This window comes from Salmo salar, chromosome 01 (assembly GCF_965601325.2).
Source record: "Salmo salar chromosome 01, fSalSal1, whole genome shotgun sequence".
Taxonomy (NCBI): Eukaryota; Metazoa; Chordata; class Actinopteri; order Salmoniformes; family Salmonidae; genus Salmo; species Salmo salar.
In genome coordinates, this window is record NC_138291.1 from 98028567 (window position 1) to 98052594 (window position 24028).

The 24028-nt window shown below is 42.6% G+C and overlaps 1 protein-coding gene across 1 annotated transcript in view; it reads left to right on the top strand.

The window, feature by feature from the left end:
* Nucleotides 1-14123: 14123 nt before the first annotated feature.
* LOC106610889 (centrosomal protein of 170 kDa) overlaps nucleotides 14124-24028 on the top strand; it is an 85751-nt gene continuing 75846 nt past the window's right edge. The window contains exon 1 of the mRNA XM_014210552.3: nucleotides 14124-14349. The gene's annotated coding sequence lies outside the window, so the exon portion shown is untranslated. The remainder of the gene's footprint in view (nucleotides 14350-24028) is intronic.

Here is a 24028-nt window from a genome sequence, read left to right on the forward strand (position 1 = left end):
CGGCCCATGTACTAAATTATGTCAAGGTCTATTTCAGAAGTGTTGAACAAATAGGCGGCATTGAGGCTACATCGGGTTCAGCTAGCTCATGTCTTAATCTAAATTTTGGCTTGCCTCTTAACCACTTATTGTCATATATGCCATAGTTTGTACATCTGCATTGTTATAATGCTTATGTAGGTCTATCTCATTAGTATCTTATTAATAATTATAGGCAATGTTAGAATGATGCATAAAAAAAATCTCACTGTGTGTTAGAATTAGCTCTGGTGCCTTTCTGCACGAAGAGAGTGGTAAGTTAAAGTTACAGACCCAACAACATTATATTGTTGTATCCCCTCCTCGTAACCATGTTTGCCAGTGACAGTCTCTTCCAATTTCAATATTTTTGTTCATCAAAAAGTTCAGTAATAGACCCATGCAATTCCAGTTCATATTGCGAGGGTTGTTTCGTTTGCGCAATGTGATTTCAGTGCGTCTGTATATTGTCTATAAAAGTGGATCTTCATGTTTGTATAGTCTTTCCTTTTTAGACCACATAGGCCTAATACAATACTTCAAATGGTAGGCTAACCGCTGAGTTTGGGTCTCGCTCTCTCTTTCTCTCTCTGTGGTGACATAAAGAAGAGTATAGTTAAGGCCTCAACATCTTGCTGAATTTATCTGAACTAATATCTATCTGAATTTTAGTCGCTGTCCATTTCGTCTACCTCATCGCAGCTCGTTTGCTTGCACTTGCTTATACTTAAGTGCTAAGTGTTAAATATATAACAACAAACATTGTGAATTTACTGAACATGAATGCAATAATGTTTGTGTATGGTTGAAAAGTCCAAACTCATGTCGATATTCATTATAATTGAAGGAGAATGGGGTTCTTATCCAGTTACACAAATCCACAAGGACTCAGTAGAAAAAAGTAGAAACCAAGTCAGCCACTCTCGGGACAGCTTTATGTAGACTAAAAGTATGTGGCCACCGTTTGTCACCATTATAGTGCATGTAATGTATTGTTTAGAGTTGTGTAGTGGCTTCGCTGGCATGCATCAACAACAAAAAACATTGTTTGCCCCACCAAGATTGACATGCTAAAATAGCATCTGCGCAAACCATAAACCTGGGACGGCCCAAAATGAATACATTCTTAGAATATCAGGCACGTTTTTACATTACGTTGTTTTGGGGGCAGGTGAATTACAGAGGAGGCAACTTGAATTAACTGATTAATTTGATTAGAATTGTTTTATTCTGTATATTTGTATTAATCTTTTCACTTTGTCATTTAAGTCATTATTGTTAATCCATCCTCAGTTTTCTTCCATCACAGACATTCTGTAACTGTTTTAAAATCACCAATGGCCTCATGGTAACATCCCTGATCAGTTTCATTCCTGTCCTGCAGCTCAGTTCAGAATGATCTTTGAGGTGTCTGGGTGGTTTAATACATCATCCACAGCATCATTATTAACTTGACCATGCTTAAAGAGATATTCAATGTCTGATTTGTTATTGTTAACCATCTATCAATCACTGCCCTTCTTTATGAGGCTTTCCAAAAGCTCCCTGGTCTTTGTAGTTGAATCTGTGTTTGAAATTCAATACTTGACTGAGGGACCTTACATATGTTGTACTTATGGGGGACAGAGGAAGGGTTAGTCATGAAAAAATCATGTCAACCCCTATTATTCACACAGTAAGTCCATGTAACTTATTATGTGATTTGTTAAGATACATTTGACTCCTGAAGTAATTTAGGCTTTCCTAAACAAAGGGGCAGAATAATTACGCAACATATATTACGCACTATATTTTAGTTATTTAATTTCTACTCATCTTAAAAAAACATATATAAAAAACTCACTTTAACATTACAGAGAATTTTGTGCAGATAGTTGTCAAAAAATTACAATTAAACTAATTTTAATCCCACTTTGTAGAAGAAATCCAAGGGTACGAATACTTTTGCAAGGCACTGTATTCTATCAGGTACAGAGGGGTCCAAGCCATTAAAGTGTGTAGTTGAGGAGCCGGACCAGTAGATGCTGCTGTTGCTCAGTAATGCTCCATTAGTGAGTGGTTGTTTGACACCCTGGTCTTTTCCAGGTTGGCCTCCTCAGCCAGTTTGACCTGCTGGTAGGCAGCCCACTCCCACCAGCTCATCATGCTCTATGTGGGACACACACACACTTTTCAATGTGGGCAAATAAAATATCTGTTGTAAGGATACTTGTTTTCTAACAATGTCACTTGTAGACATGCCATGCCCTGTCAAAGCCAGATGTATCATTTGTGATTGACATGGAGACTAAATTCTTGACAACCTTGCTAAAGGGGGGAATAAAATTGATTGCATTATGTCAGATGCAAACTGGATTGATTGAGATGACATCTCAATTTGAACAACCTTCCCTTGACATAGCTCAGACTCTTACCAGTCAACATGGGAATGAAAAAAGTGTGATCAATGACAAAACCTTAGGCGTCAATGGGCAGGAAAAATGTCCCTTGGTAGTTTGCTGTTATTAGATGGAAGAAACCTTGAAGGAACCCAACTACTCTGATCAATAAAGAACAAAAGATCAGGAAACAAATGCATGATCACACTGACTTGGTGACTCTCTGGATGGCCTGGACATTGTCGTGTGTCTCTGCATGCACCACCTCGTTCTGGGCACACTTCAGACAGAGGCAGCCTATGCACTGCCATCACCTCCTCACACTCCTGACTGCTGGCCAGGTCATTCCTGAATAGAATGATCAAAACAACATAAACAGGATGTATGAATAGAGGATGATGAAAATTGTCTGCTCTAGGCTGTTTACCTGGGAGGGAATACAATCATTTATTGCCATGACAATTTGAACAACAAATAATTGGGGCGTAGCTGTATTGAAAAGACATTTCAAACAGAAGCCAACTCCTGTTCCTCTTTGGCAGCTTTAGTCACCTCCATTCTTCCTCTCTCAGCTTCACATCTAATCCAATTGGTTTCAGCACTGTTAAAATGTGGACTCAATTCCTATTCAAGGTCCTATATGTCATAATCCCCTCTTCCAGCTAAACTGGATTCAGCTTTTAGGCTGTGACAGAGGTATGGCCTTACTACGTTTTTTACCTCTACATTGACGTCATCTTTGCCAATTTTGCCAACTTTGCCAACAAATGTTATCTAACCATTTAAGTTTATTTAGGTATTCCCAAATTCGGCAGTTTATTCACACTCAAAGCCCCACCTTTCCAATTCTACCACCCGGATTGTGTTTGGAAGCCCTTTTGAGAACACTCTTTCAACTAAAGGGAATCATATTTTTTAGATAATCATGTCTCTTGATAACCGATCACTTAGTAAAATCTGATCTGATAGGGAAAAGAAACTTGGTGGAGAGATCTCTGATTAAGTCTGGAATAATGCCTTACTAAGGGTAAATGGAAGATCCTCTTGTGCCCGGCTCAGCCTTGTACAGTAGAAGGTACTTCACCGTATCCATCACAGTAAGGCCAGATTATCCCAATTCTACCCAAATATTGATGGTACATGTGACAGGTGTAAAAGCTCATTGGTGGACTTGACCCACACTGTATGTTCTGCTCCTGTCCCCGTCTGGCAGATTACCGGTCCACTACATTCATATTCATGTAAAAAGGTGTTTCTGTTTTTTATTTTTAATACATTTGCTAAAATTTCTAAAAACCTGTTTTCGCTTTGTCATTATGGGGTATTGTGTGTAGATTGATGAGGGAAAAAAAATTATTGAATCAATTTTAGAATAAGGCTGTAACGTAACAAAATTTGGAAAAAGGGAAGCGGTCAGAATACTTTTTGACGGCACTATATATCAAATGCTTCAGAAAGTACTGAGAAACAGAGCAGAAACAGCTATTATAGAGTTGCAGCCCAGAGCAGAAACAGCTATTATAGAGTTGTAGGCCAGAGAAGAAACAGCTATTATAGAGTTGCAGGCCAGAGCAGAAACAGCTATTATAGAGTTGCAGGCCAGAGCAGAAACAGCTATTATAGAGTTGCAGGCCAGAGCAGAAACAGCTATTATAGAGTTGCAGGCCAGAGCAGAAACAGCTATTATAGAGTTGCAGCCCAGAGCAGAAACAGATATTATAGAGTTGCAGCCCAGAGCAGAAACAGATATTATAGAGTTGCAGCCCAGAGCAGAAACAGATATTTTTGGAGTACCAGAATAAAATCCTTTCCAGTCCAATAGACAACTAGAAGCTATTGCCTTTGCCTCCTTGTTAGCCCGCAGAAGGATTTTATTGAATTGGAAATCTGTCATGCCTCCCTTTGGCTCAAAGATTTGATGCTATTCCTAAAGTTAGAAAAAAATTAAGTATACCATTTGAGGGACCAGATGGTATCCTATTTTGACCAGCTCCAAAGACCAGCTTCCTCTAGATGAATACTCTTGGCCCCACCCCTTGAGGTGTATGCTATAGGCCTATAGGATCACCTTCTCCAGATTAGTACTCTTGGCCCCACCCAAAACAGCTACAGTGACAAACAACAACAGATACAGTCACAAACAACAATAGCTACGGTCACAAACAACAACAGCTACAGCGACAAACAGATACATAGTCTCAAACAACAACAGATACACAGTCCCAAACAACAACAGATACACAGTCCCAAACAACAACAGATACACAGTCCCAAACAACAACAGATACACAGTCACAAACAACAGATACACAGTCACAAACAACAGATACAGTCACAAACAACAGATACAGTGCATTCAGAAAGAATTCAGACACCTTGACTTTTTCCACATTTTGTTACATTACAGCCTTATTCTAAAATTGATTAAATAGTTGTTTATTCCTCATAAATCTACAGCACTATACCAGATGACAAAGCAAAAATAATTCTTTAGAATTTTTTGCAAATGTATTAAAAATAAAGAACTGAAATATCGTAATCGGGGGAGAAGCGCCTTGGTCAGGGAGGTGACCAAGAACCCAATGGTGTCACGCCCTGGCCATAGAGAGGGTTTCATTCTCTATTTTGGTTAGGCTAGGGTGTGATTAGGGTGGGCATTCTATGTCCCTTTTTCTATGTTTTGTATTTCTTTGTTTTGGCCTTGTATGGCTCTCAATCAGGGACAGCTGTACATCGTTGTCGCTGATTGGGAGCCATACTTAGGTAGCCTGTTTTCCTTTGGGTGGTGTGGGTGGTTAATTTCTGTTTTGTATTATTTACCTGACAGAACTGTTTGGCTGTCGTTATTGGTTTCTGTGTTTCAGTGTTCAGATCAAAATAAATACATGATGAGCACTAACCACGCTGCGCCTTGGTCTACTCCTTCAGACGGCCGTTACAAATGGTCACTCTGACAGAGCTCCAGCGTTTCTCTGTTGAAGATTTCCTCTGGCGAAGGTTCACCTTCCAACAGGACAACGACACTAAGTACACAGCCAAGACAACGCAGGAGTGGCTTCGGGACAAGTCTCTGAATGTCGTTGAGTGGCTCAGCCAGAGCCCGGACTAGAACCCGATCTAACATCTCTGGAGAGACCTGAAAATAGCTGTGCAGCGACGCTCCCCATTCAACCTGACAGAGCTTGAAAGGATATGCAGAGAAGAATGGGAGAAACTCCCCAAATACAGGTGTGCCAAGCTTGTAGCGTATTACCCAAGAAGACTTGAGGCTGTAAACGCTGCCAACAAAGTACTGAGTTAAGGATCTGAATACTTATGTAAATGTAATATTTCAGTTTTTTTTCTTTTATAAATTTGCAAAAAGGTCTAAAAACCTGTTTTTGCTTTGTCATTATGGGGTATTGTGTGTAGATTCATGAGGGGGAAAAAACTATTAAATCCATTTTAGAATAAGGCTGTAACGTAACTAAATGAATGCACTGTACACAGTCACAAACAGATACACAGTCACAAACAACAGATACAGTCACAAACAACAAGAAATACACAGACCTACAAACAACTGTGCTTTCTTAGGACAGTAGACAACGGTAGAAACGTTATGGATTATAAATGTCCAACAAGATGAACATCTACCACTGTAATTCATTACATGACATGAATATCCATTGGTGAACAAATTGCATAAGAACAACTTTCATGAGACTCAGTGGTAACGAGACTCTGAGGTGGGCTCATCAGACAGACCTTACTGAACTTGACCTCAGCCTCCAGGTGCTGGATGTACTGACTGGTTGTAAAGAATGGGGACCGGGTCTTGAACGGCAGGCATGCTAGAGCTCACATTATCTTGACAACTCTGGTAAAATGGATTACAGAGGGATTGCCTGTGTCAGTCATGAACAAATTCACAATGGGACAATAACAGTGCTGCACCCACCGAAATTGGGGGAAAAACCTAGTTAGTCTGCCACACCACCAGTGTCTAAACTCAATAATGCAATCACGATGTGATAACATTTCCAATAGGGTTTTCGGTGATCAATAAATATATTGCCCTAGGCTGATAAAGGGAAAGGACATCTAGACATCTGCGTTGTGTTCATTGTCTTAACCTGTTTAGGATAGGGGGCAGTATTTTCACGGCCGGATAAAAAACGTACCCGATTTAATCTGGTTATTACTCCTGCCCAGAAACTAGAACATGCATATAATTATTTTATTTGGATAGAAAACACCCTAAAGTTTCTAAAACTGTTTGAATGGTGTCTGTGAGTATAACAGAACTCATATGGCAGGCCAAAACCTGACATTCCATACAGGAAGGGCCCTGTCTGACCATTTGTTGTCCTTCTATAGCCTCTTTATCGAAAATAGAGGATCTCTGCTGTAACGTGACATTTTCTAAGGCTCCCATAGGCTCTCAGAAGGCGCCAAAATGGGGAATGATGACTCTGCAGTCCCTGGGCAAAAAACAGTAGGGGTTTTGGAAAGTGGTCGTTCTGAGAACAATGACACGGGTGCGCGCGTGCATGTGAAGACTCCATTTTCTATTTTCAGTGTTTGAACGAAAACATGGTCTCCCGGTCGGAATATTATCGCTATTTTACGAGAAAAATCGCATAAAAATTGATTTTAAACAGCGTTTGACATGCTTCGAAGTACGGTAATGGAATATTTAGAATTTTTTTTCACGATACGCGCCGGCGCATCACCCTTCGGATAGTGTCTTGAACGCAAGAACAAAACACAGCTATTTGGATATAACTATGGATTATTTGGAACCAAAACAACATTGGGTGTTGAAGTAGAAGTCCTGGGAGTGCACTCTGACGAAGAACAGCAAAGGTAATCCCATTTTTCTTCTAGTAAATCTGATTTTGGTGAGTGCCAAACTTGGTGGGTGTCAAAATAGCTAGCCATGATGGCCGGGCTATCTACTCAGAATATTGCAAAATGTGCTTTCACCGAAAAGCTATTTTAAAATCGGACACCGCGATTGCATAAAGGAGTTCTGTATCTATAATTCTTAAAATAATTGTTATGTTTTTTGTGAACGTTTATCGTGAGTAATTTAGTAAATTCACCGGAAGTTTTCGGTGGGTATGCTAGTTCTGAACGTCACATGCTAATGTAAAAAGCTGTTTTTTGATATAAATATGAACTTGATTGAACAAAACATGCATGTATTGTATAACATAATGTCCTAGGAGTGTCATCTTATGAAGATCATCAAAGGTTAGTGCTGCATTTAGCTGTGGTTTTGGTGACATTATATGCTAGCTTGAAAAATGGGTGTGTGATTATTTCTGGCTGGGTACTCTCCTGACATAATCTAATGTTTTGCTTTCGTTGTAAAGCCTTTTTGAAATCGGACAATGTGGTTAGATAAAGGAGAGTCTTGTCTTTAAAATGGTGTAAAATAGTCATATGTTTGAGAAAATTGAAGTTTTTGGATTTTTGAGGAGTTTGTCATTTGCACCACGCTCTATCATTGGATATTGGCGAGGTGTTCCGCTAGCGGCACATCTAGATGTAAGAGGTTTTAAGTCTTATCATAGATGCTTATGCACAGTCTTGAAGATAGTACCTTTGGAAAATATTTTCTCTTTGAAGGAGAAGTTTCTCTTTTTGTTTCTTTTGCAGGAGTGATCACAGTTGATTGACTGAAACACAACATAATTAATTAGTATATGTAACCTTTACAAATACAAAGGTAAAATGTTGATTGTGACACTAATCCTACTTCTGACACCAATGTAATTGTAATGAAACAGGCAGGGAGCAGGTCTCGAACCCTCGACCTTCTAGACCGAAGTCGAGCGCGCTATCGACTGTGCCGCAAAAGCATGCTCGAGCGGCAGAGTCGATATCCGCGCGTATAAACCCAGGGTCGTTACACTAGTTACATTACATTTTAGTCATTTAGCAGACGCTCTTATCCAGAGCGACTTACAAATTGGTGCATTCACCTATAATATCCAGTGGAACAGCCACTTTACAATAGTGCATCTAAATCTTTTAAGGGGGGGGTTAGAAGGATTACTTTATCCTATCCCAGGTATTCCTTGAAGAGGTGGGGTTTCAGGTGTCTCCGGAAGGTGGTGATTGACTCCGCTGTCCTGGCGTCGTGAGGGAGCTTGTTCCACCATTGGGGTGCCAGAGCAGCGAACAGTTTTGACTGGGCTGAGCGGGAACTGTGCTTCCTCAGAGGTAGGGAGGCGAGCAGGCCAGAGGTGGATGAACGGAGTGCCCTTGTTTGGGTGTAGGGCCTGATCAGAGCCTGAAGGTACGGAGGTGCCGTTCCCCTCACAGCTCCGTAGGCAAGCACCATGGTCTTGTAGCGGATGCGAGCTTCGACTGGAAGCCAGTGGAGAGAGCGGAGGAGCGGGGTGACGTGAGAGAACTTGGGAAGGTTGAACACCAGACGGGCTGCGGCGTTCTGGATGAGTTGTAGGGGTTTAATGGCACAGGCAGGGAGCCCAGCCAACAGCGAGTTGCAGTAATCCAGACGGGAGATGACAAGTGCCTGGATTAGGACCTGCGCCGCTTCCTGTGTGAGGCAGGGTCGTACTCTGCGAATGTTGTAGAGCATGAACCTACAGGATCGGGTCACCGCCTTGATGTTGGTGGAGAACGACAGGGTGTTGTCCAGGGTCACGCCAAGGCTCTTAGCACTCTGGGAGGAGGACACAAGGGAGTTGTCAACCGTGATGGCGAGATCATGGAACGGGCAGTCCTTCCCCGGGAGGAAGAGCAGCTCCGTCTTGCCGAGGTTCAGCTTGAGGTGGTGATCCGTCATCCACACTGATATGTCTGCCAGACATGCAGAGATGCGATTCGCCACCTGGTTGTCAGAAGGGGGAAAGGAGAAGATTAATTGTGTGTCATCTGCATAGCAATGATATGAGAGACCATGTGAGGATATGACAGAGCCAAGTGACTTGGTGTATAGCGAGAATAGGAGTGGGCCAAGAACAGAGCCCTGGGGGACACCAGTGGTGAGAGCACGTGGTGCGGAGACAGATTCTCGCCACGCCACCTGGTAGGAGCGACCTGTCAGGTAGGACGCAATCCAAGCGTGCGCGGTGCCGGAGATGCCCAGCTCGGAGAGGGTGGAGAGGAGGATCTGATGGTTCACGGTATCAAAGGCAGCAGATAGGTCTAGAAGGATGAGAGCAGAGGAGAGAGAGTTAGCTTTAGCAGTGCGGAGAGCCTCCGTGACACAGAGAAGAGCAGTCTCAGTTGAATGCCCAGTCTTGAAACCTGACTGATTAGGATCAAGAAGGTCATTCTGAGAGAGATAGCAAGAGAGCTGGCCAAGCGCGGCGCGTTCAAGAGTTTTGGAGAGAAAGGAAAGAAGGGATACTGGCCTGTAGTTGTTGACATCGGAGGGGTCGAGTGTAGGTTTTTTCAGAAGGGGTGCAACTCTCGCTCTCTTGAAGACGGAAGGGACGTAGCCAGCGGTCAAGGATGCGTTGATGAGCGAGGTGAGGTAGGGGAGAAGGTCTCCGGAAATGGTCTGGAGAAGAGAGGAGGGGATAGGGTCAAGTGGGCAGGTTGTTGGGCGGCCGGCCGTCACAAGACGCGAGAGTTCATCTGGAGAGAGAGGGGAGAAAGAGGTCAAAGCACAGGGTAGGGCAGTGTGAGCAGGACCAGCAGTGTCGTTTGACTTAGCAAACGAGGATCGGATGTCGTCAACCTTCTTTTCAAAATGGTTGACGAAGTCATCCGCAGAGAGGGAGGAGGGGGGGGAGGGGGAGGAGGATTAAGGAGGGAGGAGAAGGTAGCAAAGAGCTTCCTAGGGTTAGAGGCAGATGCTTGGAGTTTAGAGTGGTAGAAAGTGGCTTTAGCAGCAGAGACAGAAGAGGAAAATGTAGAGAGGAGGGAGTGAAAGGATGCCAGGTCCGCAGGGAGGCGAGTTTTCCTCCATTTCCGCTCGGCTGCCCGGAGCCCTGTTCTGTGAGCTCGCAGTGAGTCGTCGAGCCACGGAGCAGGAGGGGAGGACCGAGCCGGCCTGGAGGATAGGGGACAGAGGAAATCAAAGGATGCAGAGAGGGAGGAGAGGAGGGTTGAGGAGGCAGAATCAGGAGATAGGTTGGAGAAGGTTTGAGCAGAGGGAAGAGATGATAGGATGGAAGAGGAGAGAGTAGCGGGAGAGAGAGAGCGAAGGTTGGGACGGCGCAATACCATCCGAGTAGGGGGAGAGTGAGAAGTGTTGGATGAGAGCGAGAGGGAAAAGGATACAAGGTAGTGGTCGGAGACTTGGAGGGGAGTTGCAATGAGATTAGTGGAAGAACAGCATCTAGTAAAGATGAGGTCAAGCGTATTGCCTGCCTTGTGAGTAGGGGGGGAAGGTGAGAGGGTGAGGTCGAAAGAGGAGAGGAGTGGAAAGAAGGAGGCAGAGAGGAATGAGTCGAAGGTAGACGTGGGGAGGTTAAAGTCACCCAGAACTGTGAGAGGTGAGCCATCCTCAGGAAAGGAACTTATCAAGGCGTCAAGCTCATTGATGAACTCTCCAAGGGAACCTGGAGGGCGATAAATGATAAGGATGTTAAGCTTGAAAGGGCTGGTAACTGTGACAGCATGGAATTCAAATGAGGAGATAGACAGATGGGTCAGGGGAGAAAGAGAGAATGTCCACTTGGGAGAGATGAGGATTCCAGTGCTGGCTCGATGCTCTAGGGGTATGCGAGAACACGTAGTCAGACGAGGAGAGAGCAGTAGGAGTAGCAGTGTTATCTGTGGTGATCCATGTTTCCGTCAGCGCCAGGAAGTCTAGGGACTGGAGGGTAGCATAGGCTGAGATGAACTCAGCCTTGTTGGCCGCAGACCGGCAGTTCCAGAGGCTGCCGGAGACCTGGAACTCCACGTGGGTCGTGCGCGCTGGGACCACCAGGTTAGAGCGGCAGCGGCCACGCGGTGTGGAGCGTTTGTATGGCCTGTGCAGAGGAGAGAGAACAGGGATAGGCAGACACATAGTAGACAAGCTACAGAAGAGGCTACGCTAATGCAAATGAGATTGGAGTGACAAGTGGACTACACGTCTCGAATGTTCAGGAAGTTAAGCTTACGTTGCAAAAATGTTATTGACAAAAATGATACAGTACTGCTGGCTGGTGGAGTAGGCTAGCTAGCAGTGGCTGCGTTGTTGACTTTGAACGTGTAGCTGGCTAGGTAACCTCGGTAGTTTCAGTACTACACCTTGTCATGATACAAAGCAACTTTGTAGCTAGCTAGCTAACATAACACTAATCAAGACGTTCCTTGTAGTGTATTTAGTTTCAACAATGCTGCTCGTCGGTAATAGTTGGCTAGGTTAGGAAAAATGGCGTCGCGGGGGACGGAAATAGCTGGCTAGCTAACCTCGATGGCTGGCTAGCTAACAATTATCAATTAACAATTATCAAACTATGACAAAGACAACTAGGTAGCTCGCTAGGTAACACTGCACTAGTCAAATCGTTCCGTTGTGAAGTATTAGTAACTACAGCGCTGCTAGTCGGTAACGGATGGCTATCTGGCAGTGGGTTAATGATGACTAGGTGTGTTGAGTAAGTCTGGCGCCGCGTCGCGGCTGGCTAGCACACCTCGATAATACTCAAACTCAAACTACACAATTATCTTAGATACAGAGACAGCACAGACAACTATGTAGCTGGCTAACTAACACCACACTAATCAAGTCGTTGCGTTGTAATGTAATAGTTTCTGCGGTGCTGTTAGTCGGTAGAAGTTGGCTAGCTAACAGTGATGACTAGCTAGCTAGCAGCTAGCAGTGTTGACTACGTTAGGAGGACGAAGATAGCTAGCCTCGATAATTACTCAGTTACTCTAAACTACACAATTATCTTAGATACAAAGACGGCTATGTAGCTAGCTAAGAAGAATTGCTCAGATCAAACAAATCAAGCCGTTGTAATGTAGCGAAGTGGAATATTACCTGTGGAGCGAAGCTTATGTATATATAGTGAGTCTTACTGTGCACTGTTAACTCTATTACTACAGAATCTCTGTTATAGTTGCAACAATGTAATCTAAGCAGCGAAGAATTACTTCATATAATAAACCACCTTGGATCAAAGTAAACGTTTTTAATTGACGTGGCCAGTGGAGTGCTCCTCTGCACTGACTACAACAGTCCCAACAGTTACAAAACATCCAAGGATATGTGTAATGAAGTGAGCATGTAATTCTGGGAAATCAGTGCTGATGGACGATTCCACGCCAGCATGGCCAGAAAATACTTCTGGTATCTCAGACTGTTCTGGTAATTCTCATATACAAACGTCTGCAAATAAAGGTCACATAAAAACTTCTGCAAATAAAGCACACTATTTGGAGAATATTGACACCAAGGTTTTGTCTTTATCGTGTATGGTTCACAGATCAATGGGTTGTACAGGAAGCATGTATAGGTCTAAACGGGGCCTAAGATGGCCACTTTATTTATGATTTTCAAAATAATTGTGTTACAAATGTAAAAAGCATATCAAAAATCGTTCCTCCCAGTGAAGCTTCTCTGTGAGAATTGCCAGAACAATTGGATACCAAAAATAGTTTGGGTGTATCCTGGCATGGGATCACCCTGATCCATGATGCTTTGTGTCTTTTGCAGGGTTCTCCAATTCCAGTCCTGGAGAACTGCAAAAGGGGCGCAGGTTTTTGCTCCAGCCCATCCCTTACACATCTGATTAAAGTATTCAGCTAAGCATAGTCCTGAGTCTGGAGTATGAGAGTCCTCAATCTGGACTATGATAAATTAAATTAGCTAGGTGTGTTACTGTAGGGCTGGAATGAAAGCCTGCACACCCAAGTACCAGCTTCACTCTGTTGCCTTCGGTTCATGAGTCCTCTCCAGTAGTCCTGCCTGGTTGCATGCCTTCTTCATCTGAGCTGCTGGATGCTGCGGTTGGCTCTCTTTCGGGGTCAAATCATCATGTTGAAAGGTTTACTGTGTAACAGATATGACTGTGTATTTGCACGGCTCAATAACAAACAAATTACATTGTATCTATATTTTGAGAAGAGACAGGCTAGAGAGTAAATTTGGGGATGTTTTCTTATTTAGCCAGCTCTTGCAACACCTGAAGTAGCTAGGCCTATGGCTAATGTCAACCACAAATACAACAAAAAGACCAGCTAGCCAACGTTAGTTATAGCGCTAAATGTTCTGGCTAAACTCAACCCTCATCTTTAGCTAGCTAGCCTAACGTTACCTCTTCAGTTTATTTTGATACGCTCCCAACTCTTCTTCCTCCTAGCCTCAACATAATCGAACTGTGGCTTCATGGATAACGTGTGAAAGTATCTATATGTGTGTCCTTGATGTATTTAGCTATCTAAGTTACACATACAAAAACGTTGCTACCATGTAGATATCAGCAGAGATTACGTATGTCTAGCTTCAACTTCAACCGTTGAATCAAGCAGCTTTCCAAATACTTTCCTGAACCAAGCAATGGGCCTTGGAACTTGTAGTTTTAGGTGATACTCAACTTTTGTTGAACTGTTTAAAATAAAAACTACAACCACAATGTCGCGTTGGTAGGCCTATCAGATTGATATGGTCGCGAGATCAGTGTTCACAATCACATAAAATAGCTTTTATTCGGCCAAAACAATGTACACTAATACATATGTATCGGATTTATTAGCAGAATGTCACAAAATTGTTGAACATCTTTGTTTTTGATAGATGCATTTATTGTTATTGCCAATCAATCTGGAAAACACGCCCACCGGGTCGAGCTGGAACTGCAGACGCTGGCGACTCGTGGAGGATGTAGGAAACTGCTTATTTGTAAGGAAAAGCGTTATTGCTGAGCAACTGAGAGAAGACCAACGTACATAGATAGGCTACTAGGTCTGGGCACCGAGATCAGTGTACAGTTCCATTGGATATTGCAAGCCTCCACCATAAAAGCCAGCGAAATAGAGCAGTAAATAAAAGGTAAGTTAGAAATGCAAGATAATAAAACGTTTTCCACAGCTGTATGATTGTCTAGGAGAGAATGCTGTATTGCTTCCAAGTAAACCAACTGTACAAATGAATAAATAAATGCAGTTCTTGGAATTCCCACTCCACCTTTTCTGTTTTTAGGCCTACTTTCTGACAATGTAACTGGAACCATGATGCAATTGGCTACAACGTTTTCATTCCAGGGCATACTTGTGAATTATGAAAGAACAGGTGAAAGTCTTAAATTATACAACTCAAAATTCACAATGGGGCTGTGCAGAATTATTAGCATATAAAGGCTGATGTTTTATTGGCTAACGTTATGTAGAGAGAGAGAGAAACAGAGAGAGTAGTGAGACTGGTTAGGCTGGTGGCAGTGTATTGTCATGCTGCATGCACGGCCACTTCTCCAGCTTTTGTGGGCTTGCTGCATTGTTGCAAATCTCCCTTGCCATGTAATCGGCTACTGTGTATCTGAGAAGATAACGCTGACCTGTAGCTACTGTAGTGTTTGATTATTTGCTACATTTCCTTCAGTTGATACAATTTGATAGTCTAATGCTTGCCTTTAGCTTTAGCCAACCAGGCTATGCTCAGGCTAGACAGTACTGGACCGGTCGGGAATCGGACTGTCCTCTTTTTCTGCGTATATGCCTTTCTTTTCGGGTTGGTATTTTTTTTTCCAGAGATGAAGCCCTTGTGTGTTCTGTAGTGTGGGGGCTTTATTTTGAAGCCAGACAGCTTGTCTCGGTGACCTGGTTTACTTCACATCGGCTCTCTTTGTGTAATGTATAGGTTTTTTTCACCACACAAGACTTCAACTTAAAAAGTGCTGCCAATGCATCTGAATAATTTGATATTTTTGGTTTAATTGGGAATGCATAGTCCTCTCCATGAGACAATCTCGAACCTCTTTCAAGACGTCACCTAATGTCAAACTCCCATGAATTAGATGGGTGTTTCGAATAGAGCTCTCTTTTTTTTTTATCAGAAAAGCTCGAGATTCTGCTTTGTCCATTATGCTCATGAAAAGTGATAAACTAATGTGAATCAGGCAGGCGGTGGTCTGTGAAATAATACTATATAAACATTTTATAAACACAATAGTCAGACAAATTGATTGGCTTACAATAGCTAGAACCTTAAACCGATTTATTAAAGCTACACAGAACTTCTGGTACAGCTCCTGCATTAAACAGCCATTTATCTGTCTGAAACAGACTGGTATTCTTTGAGAGCGGGACAGTGTGAAACAGACTGGTATTCTTTGAGAGCGGGACAGTGTGAAATAGACTGGTATTCTTTGAGAGCGGGACAGTGTGAAACAGACTGGTATTCTTTGAGAGCGGGACAGTGTGAAACAGACTGGTATTCTTTGAGAGTGGGACAGTGTGAAACAGACTGGTATTCTTTGAGAGCGGGACAGTGTGAAACAGACTGATATTCTTTGAGAGCGGGACAGTGTGAAACAGACTGGTATTCTTTGAGAGCGGGACAGTGACCATCTGATTTTGAAACGTTGTCTCCTCCTGCAGGAATTCAAGTGTTGGACCTGTGCCACTGATAATCATAGCCAGCACTCCTCCAACTGTAACCACTGGCTGTAGGCAGCTGTGTCCGACTCATTGGATGACTGGACAGGCAGCACACTGAAGTAGCCTACGCCTAAGTACTGACCCATTTTACCATGCTTTAGTTAGTGTACTTTAAATATAGTTCTGCATGAATTTTACAGTATACTTAAAATTATTATCAAGGTCCTCATGCCACTCATGAAGCTCTTTTTAGAGTCTAGTCTGAATGACCTCTTGTTAACAACAAGGTTGTTTTCTTCAAGAATAACTTCATTTTTTTATGTTTGAGGACTTTGTTGTCCGGCCCTGCCATTGTTTCTTAACAGGCAAGAGGAAGCTTGGGAAATGAGTTCACTTTACTACAGCGTTTTGTATGTTGATCATGAGACCCTCCTACTTCACTCTGCCATAGACACTGCCATGAGGCCAGTTCCCTTTTCAGTGTTGTTATAATAGTGTTGTTATAATAGTGTTGTTATACACACTAAGAATAGAACTGAAGCTTCCACCAGGTCTGTTTTACTAGAGGTTTATGGGTTAATTGCCTGAAAGAATTATGGGCTCTTGTTTTTAAGGAGAGGGATAATTAAGCAATAAGGCCCAAGGGGGTGTGCTATATGGCCAATATCACGCCTAAGGGCTGTTCTTGTGCACAACGCAACTCAGAGTGCCTGGATACAGCCCTTAGTAGTGGTATATTGGCCATATACCACAAACCCCGAGGTGCCTTATTGCTATTATGGACTGGTTACCAATGTAATTAGAGCAGTAAAAATAAATGTTTTGTCATACCGGTGGAATACGGTCTGATATACCACGGCTGTCAGCCAATCAGCATTCAGGGCTCGAACCACCAGTTTATAATTGTAGTTATACCATAGGTAGGTTAGTTGCATCTATTTCATCAGCCATGTTATAGAACAACAACGTCCACTTTTTCCACATGTAGAATAAGTGTCTCAAACTACATGCAATCAACTTCACATCCGTTTTGGGGTGTGACATTGGCCTATTATCTTTGCCAGTATGTATGGTATCTTTCCACGTGCCAGTCTCTGTTTCTGTGTGAGTGACATGGCTATTTTTATAGTCCTGTGAAAATAGGAAGGTCATCTCTGGACAACATTAGAGGTGGTGTCATAGTTAACTTGGCATGGCTAGTCAAGTGCTAATGTCACTAGTAAGGCCAGAGCCGAGCAAGGTGGAGCTAATGTTTCAGCTTCACAGGCTGTGGTCAGGGTATTTACTGAATCAAACATTTGCTTTACTTGCTCTATAATAACCTGTATGAGCTTAACATACACTTTTCCGCTTATGCATCATGTTTTTCTAAAATTAAACATACATGTATTTTTGTGTCTGGAGAAATCTAGCCTCCTTTCACTGCTACTGCCATATATGGACCAGATCCTAGATGGTGCATGACTGTGACCAATGAATTCAGTGTCCCATGTCATCTATTGATGTCCACATCCTTATGTCTGGCACCAACCAGTAGGGTCACCATTAGTGCAGATTCCCCATATCCCTAGAGAATGTTATGATTGAATCCATCATGACATTGTTGCATGTATGCTAAATCACCAGGGACCTATATCAATATAGCTTATAATAATACTATGATTAATAATAATAATATATACCTTATTGTTCATAGCAGGTCATTTTTCCGTGCTGCTTTTCAGTAGACTACCGCTACTTGAGGGAGTATGTTATGTTAAACAGTTGAGTCAGAGATTTCTATGAACATCTACAGTGGGGGAAAAAAAGTATTTGACCCCTGCTGATTTTGTACGTTTGCCCACTGACAAAGAAAGGATCAGTCTATAATTTTAATGGTAGGTTTATTTCAACAGTGAGAGACAGAATAACAACAAAAATATCCAGAAAAACGCATGTCAGAAATGTTATAAATTGATTTGCATTTTAATGAGGGAAATAAGTATTTGACCCCCTGTCAATCAGAAAGATTTCTGGATCCCAGGTGTCTTTTATACAGGTAACGAGCTGAGATTAGGAGCACACTCTTAAAGGGAGTGCTCCTAACCGCAGCTTGTTACCTGTAAAAAAGACACCTGTCCACAGAAGCAATCAATCAATCAGATTCCAAACTCTCCACCATGGCCAAGACCAAAGAGCTCTCCAAGGATGTCAGGGACAAGATTGTAGACCTACACAAGGCTGGAATGGGCTACAAGACCATCGCCAAGCAGCTTGGTGAGAAGGTGACAACATTTGGTGCGATTATTTGCAAATGGAAGAAACACAAAAGAACTGGCAATATCCCTCGACCTGGGGCTCCATGCAAGATCTCACCTCGTGGAGTTGCAATGATCATGAGAACGGTGAGGAATCAGCCCAGAACTACACGGGAGGATCTTGTCAATGATCGCAAGGCAGCTGGGACCATAGTCACCAAGAAAACAATTGGTAACACACTACGCCGTGAAGGACTGAAATCCTGCAGCGCCCGCAAGGTCCCCCTGCTCAAGAATACATATACATGCCCATCTGAAGTTTGCCAATGAACATCTGAATGACTCAGAGGACAACTGGTGAAAGTGTTGTGGTCAGATGAGACCAAAATGGAGCTCTTTGACATCAACTCAACTCGCCGTGTTTGGAGGAGGAGGAATGCTGCCTATGACCCCAAGAACACCATCTCCACCGTCAAACATGGAGGTGGAAACATTATGCTTTGGGGGTGTTTTTCTGCTAAGGGGACAGGACAACTTCACCGCATCAAAGGGACGATGGACGGGGCCATGTACCGTCAAATCTTGGGTGAGAACCTCCTTCCCTCAGCCAGGGCATTGAAAATGGGTCGTGGATGGGTATTCCAGCATGACAATGACCCAAAACACACGGCCAAGGCAACAAAGGAGTGGCTCAAGAAGAAGCACATTAAGGTCCTGGAGTGGCCTAGCCAGTCTCTAGACCTTAATCCCATAGAAAATCTGTGGAGGGAGCTGAAGGTTCGAGTTGCCAAACGTCAGCCTCGAAACCTTAATGACTTGGAGAAGATCTGCAAAGAGGAGTGGGACAAAATCCCTCCTGAGATGTGTGCAAACCTGGTGGCCAACTACAAGAAAGGGCTGACCTCTGTGATTGCCAACAAGGGTTTTGCCACTAAGTACTAAGTCATGTTTTGCAGAGGGGTCAAATACTTATTTCCCTCATTAAAATGCAAATAATTGTATACAATTTTTGACATGCGTTTTTCTGGATTTTTGTTGTTGTTATTCTGTCTCTCACTGTTCAAATAAACCTACTATTAAAATTATAGACTGATCATTTCTTTGTAAATGGGCAAACATACAAAATCAGCAGGGGATCAAATACTTCCCCCCCCCCACTGTATCAATGACATTGTAAAAGGATTGTAATCTATTGTTTTACATTTACATTTACGTCATTTACCAGACGCTCTTATCCAGAGCTACTTACAAATTGGACGTGAATGGATGTGAACGGATGCATAATCGGGATTCACTTGAAAATAAGTTTTCATTGCTATTTTAAATGTAAACAATTATGCCATGCTGCACTTAAAACATGTACTGTAAGACATTTTAATATCAATAGTATTACAGACATCAATTACAGTCTATATTGTGAAGCCTATCTGAGTAAACATACAGCACGCCAAGCATGTATTTCCATATGTAGGTCATATGCAATGAGCATGTGTATTAAATAAGGGTTTACATACTGATCACAATCAGGCTCAGTTTAGGGTGCAGGATTATTGCACGGTTTGGTTTTTCCCACAAGCTGCTCAGGTGATAGATGAGCTGTCTGGATGCTGTCTAGGTGCTGTCTTGGTGCTGTCTATGTGCTGTCTGGGTGATGTCTATGTGCTGTCTATGTGTTGTCTGGGTGCTGTCTAAGCGATGTCTGGCTGCTGTGTGGCTGCTGTCTGGGTTCTGTCTATGTGCTGTCTGGGTGTTGTCTGGGTGCTGTCTAGGTGCTGTCTGGGTGCTGTCTGGGTGCTGTCTATGTGCTGTCTATGTGCAGTCTGGGTGCTGTCTACAAGGCAATGTTTTGTGAAGATAGGGGCTCTTTGAGTTAATTTGGTCAAACAGAGTTAGTCTGTAGAGCTTGTTTTCCATAGCCATTCTCCCTATAAGTTTTCCTGTCCCCATACTGTAGCACCCAGCAATACGGTTCACTAACAAATGGACTGTTAGGCTGACTGCAAAATTGAACAATAGCTATCTTAGCCTATCCCTGGGGCTCTTGAATGAAACAAAAATGGATGAGATTGCTTATCTCACCGAGACGTATCTCACCTAGACGTATCTCACCTAGACGTATCTCACCTACACGTATCTCACCTACACGTATCTCACCTAGACGTATCTCACCTAGACGTATCTCACCTACACGTATCTCACCTAGACGTATCTCACCTAGACGTATCCCACCTAGACGTATCCCACCTAGACGTATCCCACCTAGACGTATCCCACCTAGACGTATCCCACCTAGACGTATCCCACCTAGACGTATCTCACCTACACGTATCTCACCTAAACGTATCTCACCTAGACGTATCTCACCTACACGTATCTCACCTAGACGTATCTCACCTAGACGTATCTCACCTAGACGTATCTCACCTAGACGTATCTCACCTAGACAGCCATCTAAGTGCTGAGTCCTTTGTGATAGTTATTTTGTTCTGTCACCAAATAATAATTATTGCATTTATGAATAAAGCCATGTTATTACGGGTCCATAGTCTAACTGAGATCATATAAGGATATGCTGATTAAAGGATGGCAATACAAATGCTATTCTATGTGAGCAGTAGGCATAGTAGCACATTGTGGTTAGGTAAGTGAGTGACACATCAATATGTTTTTCATGTATGAGCACAGGAAAAGTAGTCCATTCTGGTACAAACTTCAAAGTGAATTGTCTCCATACAGACAGTCAGCATGAGTCATACAGACAGTCAGCATGAAGCAGCAACACGCCCCTGGGAATAAGCCATTGTACCCTCAATGTGTGCCCAGTAGTTTAGTTTGAAGTCTTCCTATTGCATAGTCACATTTCCCCCCAAATTACCAGACACTGACCGTGTCTGAATACCCATACTTGCGACCTAAATAGTAGGCCATTGAGTACGCAAAAAAAATGATGTTTTATAGTATGTGACATTTTGAAAATCGAGTATACTTGAAATGCCCAGATGTCATACTGATTAAGGCTTTGACAACAGCTGATCAATTAGATAGGGGGATGAGCTCCCAAAATGGACCCATTAACGCAAAACTACACAATAGAGCATGATGCATTCTCATGATGCCAAAATAGAAAGTTTTAAGTATGTGCATTTAAAAAAAATCTTGTATGGTTTAAATGCCAGGACGTTCTTATAATTTCAGCTCTTCATCTAGTAGGATTTGATGCATACTTTTCCACAATGCATTGGGAGAGGTGGGCTGCGAGTGATAGGCCCTAGTTCTCATCAAGTAGCCAAACAATAGAACTAGGCTACATAATTGGGAAGATGCCGAATAGCGATGGTGTTCAAATGTAGGCTAAGCCATTTTTGTATCGTCTCGAGTATTGTATCATAGGCTACATTTTAGAAAACAGAAGCCTTTTTAAAATGTATTTTTTACCCAAAGTGGATTTCTGTTTTCTCATTGAAAAGTGTTTCTTGTTCTCTTGGCCTTCGCCCGAGCTTTTAAACAAAATACTAAACCACCTTTTGATTTCTGAACGTGTCGGCACCGGGGACTTGGGATGTGGCTGCGTTAGAGTTATTGGGTTTCCCAAAAGCATCGTAGCACTAAGACCATGTTTCATCCTTTTAGTTTCAATGGAATTAAGATTATTTTAGTGCTACGATGCTTTTGGGAAAACCAGCCCAGGACTTTTGATTTGAACATATGGATTGTTTTAGTTTTGTAGGCTACCTATTTAATTATTACATTTATGGATCAAGCCTTAGCAGTTATTCTGATCTGTGCTTTAGTTTATTATGTTGCTGTCCTGCGGTTCTGAATTTGCAACACACCTGAATGTCTACGTTTTTCTGTGCAAAAGCCTTTTGATTTGAACATTTGTGTCACAGGGGTCGTGAAATGGAGACCAAGACGCAGCGTGGATAGTGCTCATTTTCAATGCTTTTAATGACGACACTTGACAAAACAGGAAAACGACCAAGAACAGTCCTGTCAGGTACTAAGACTAAAACGGAAAACTACCCACAAAACCCGAAGGAAAAACAGACTGCCTAAGTATGGCTTCCAATCAGAGACAACGATCGACACCTGCCTCTGATTGGAAACCATACCCGGCCAAAACATAGAAAACAAAACATAGAAATAGAAATCTAGAAAAGCCCACATAAACAGAAAACCCAAAACAACCACCTGTCACGCCCTGACCACTCTACTATGGAAAATGACCTCTTACAAGGGTCAGGATGTGACAATTTGAAACATTTTTTAAATAGGATAGATGGGATATATGGTCTACTACGGTATAGGTCCAATGTGATAGTCTGCCTATAAGCAGCCTGAGTAGGCCTATAACTCCATTGGGTCCAATGTGATAGTCTGCCTATAACCAGTTTAGAGAAATGTATTGAATTGAAAACAAACTATTATCAGGCTGGCCAATGCGATGCATGTCTGTTGAATTTGGAAAGATCCACCCGCACTTGACCCCGCCCCACCTACTCAGCCAGTCAGGAGCCTCTACTGCGTTGCGGTCGTGGCATACTGCATACATTTTACTAAATGGTATATGCTAAATAGTGTGCAACAATGAGTACATAGTATGCCGTTTCAGTATGTAGTAAGCTAGTATTGGTATTCGGACACGGACAGTGTCTGCGCTATCTGTTGGTATTGTAATCAGGTCTAATATTAGCAAGGGATGTTGTCTGAGGCCATGGTGCCCTCAAGGAATGGATACACAAGATCAATTCATTGTGTGGTTATATAAAATGTAGCCTGCTAGTGATGAGTAATCACTCCCATACCAAAAACATAAAGAGATTTCAATGGGATTCCTGTGCAGCCTAGCTGTACATAATTTAAAGAAAGGATCCTTGTGTTTGATCTTTCCTTTTGTGAAAAGTTAGATATATACATCTGTGTTTGCTGGTCTGGCCTGGCCTTGTCTGGTATGGTATGGTCTGGTCTGGCCTGACTGTAAATAATAGTGCAGTCATCTGGGACCAGAATACTACTCTGTCTTATCCTGATTGATCCAGTCCTTTTTGTTGTTTATTGCCCTGGGCTGTTGTCTTGCCTCCCTATTCTTTCTGACTGTCGATGCAGCCATGTATCAAAGTAAAGGTCTCTCATTAGCTTTGGGTCTGCTGAAGCAAAGAAGAAGATCAGGCAAGCCATTTCATTTATGAGGTTTTACAATCTAGTTCATTTTAGTTGACAGTAGGCCACATTTTACATGGCAGCCTTTACTGAAACACCTGCCTCAGCATCTTGGAAATATGTGGGAGTGCTTGCACAGATTGCCTATGCATTATTTTGTGTGTGTGTGTGTGTGTGTGTGTGTGTGTGTGTGTGTGTGTGTGTGTGTGTGTGTGTGTGTGTGTGTGTGCAACTGGCAGTGATAGGTGGTCTGAGTCAGTAGCCCTGGCCTATGATGGGATAAGGAGGCTGAGGGACTGTTGCATCATGTGGCCATGGCGCTACTTGGAGGATCCATGGTCACAGGAGAGAAACTCATTAGAGACACCCGGAAGAGAACGCTCCATTCATATCTGTCACTTTCTCTCAGAGGGAGCCTGAAATTGTATTGGCTTAGAGAGGAGGGAAGGATTTTGAATGGCTGGAATGAGATCACTATACTACTTATACAATTTGTCATGTTGTATTTAGATAAAGTAATGCTATGGTTTAGAATGGGATTAGCCAAAGAGCTGATTATGCTAGATTCGCTTGTACTTTCTCCAATTATTTTTCTCCTTTAACAACTAATCATACACATTGTGAAATCTTATGAGAGTACCTGGCTTAGTGGAAAATACGTTTGTTTTGCCTTCAAGAGGCTACTGTTATTGCATGATAATCTGTTTAAAACACAGAGTAGTTTTTCAAATCACACAT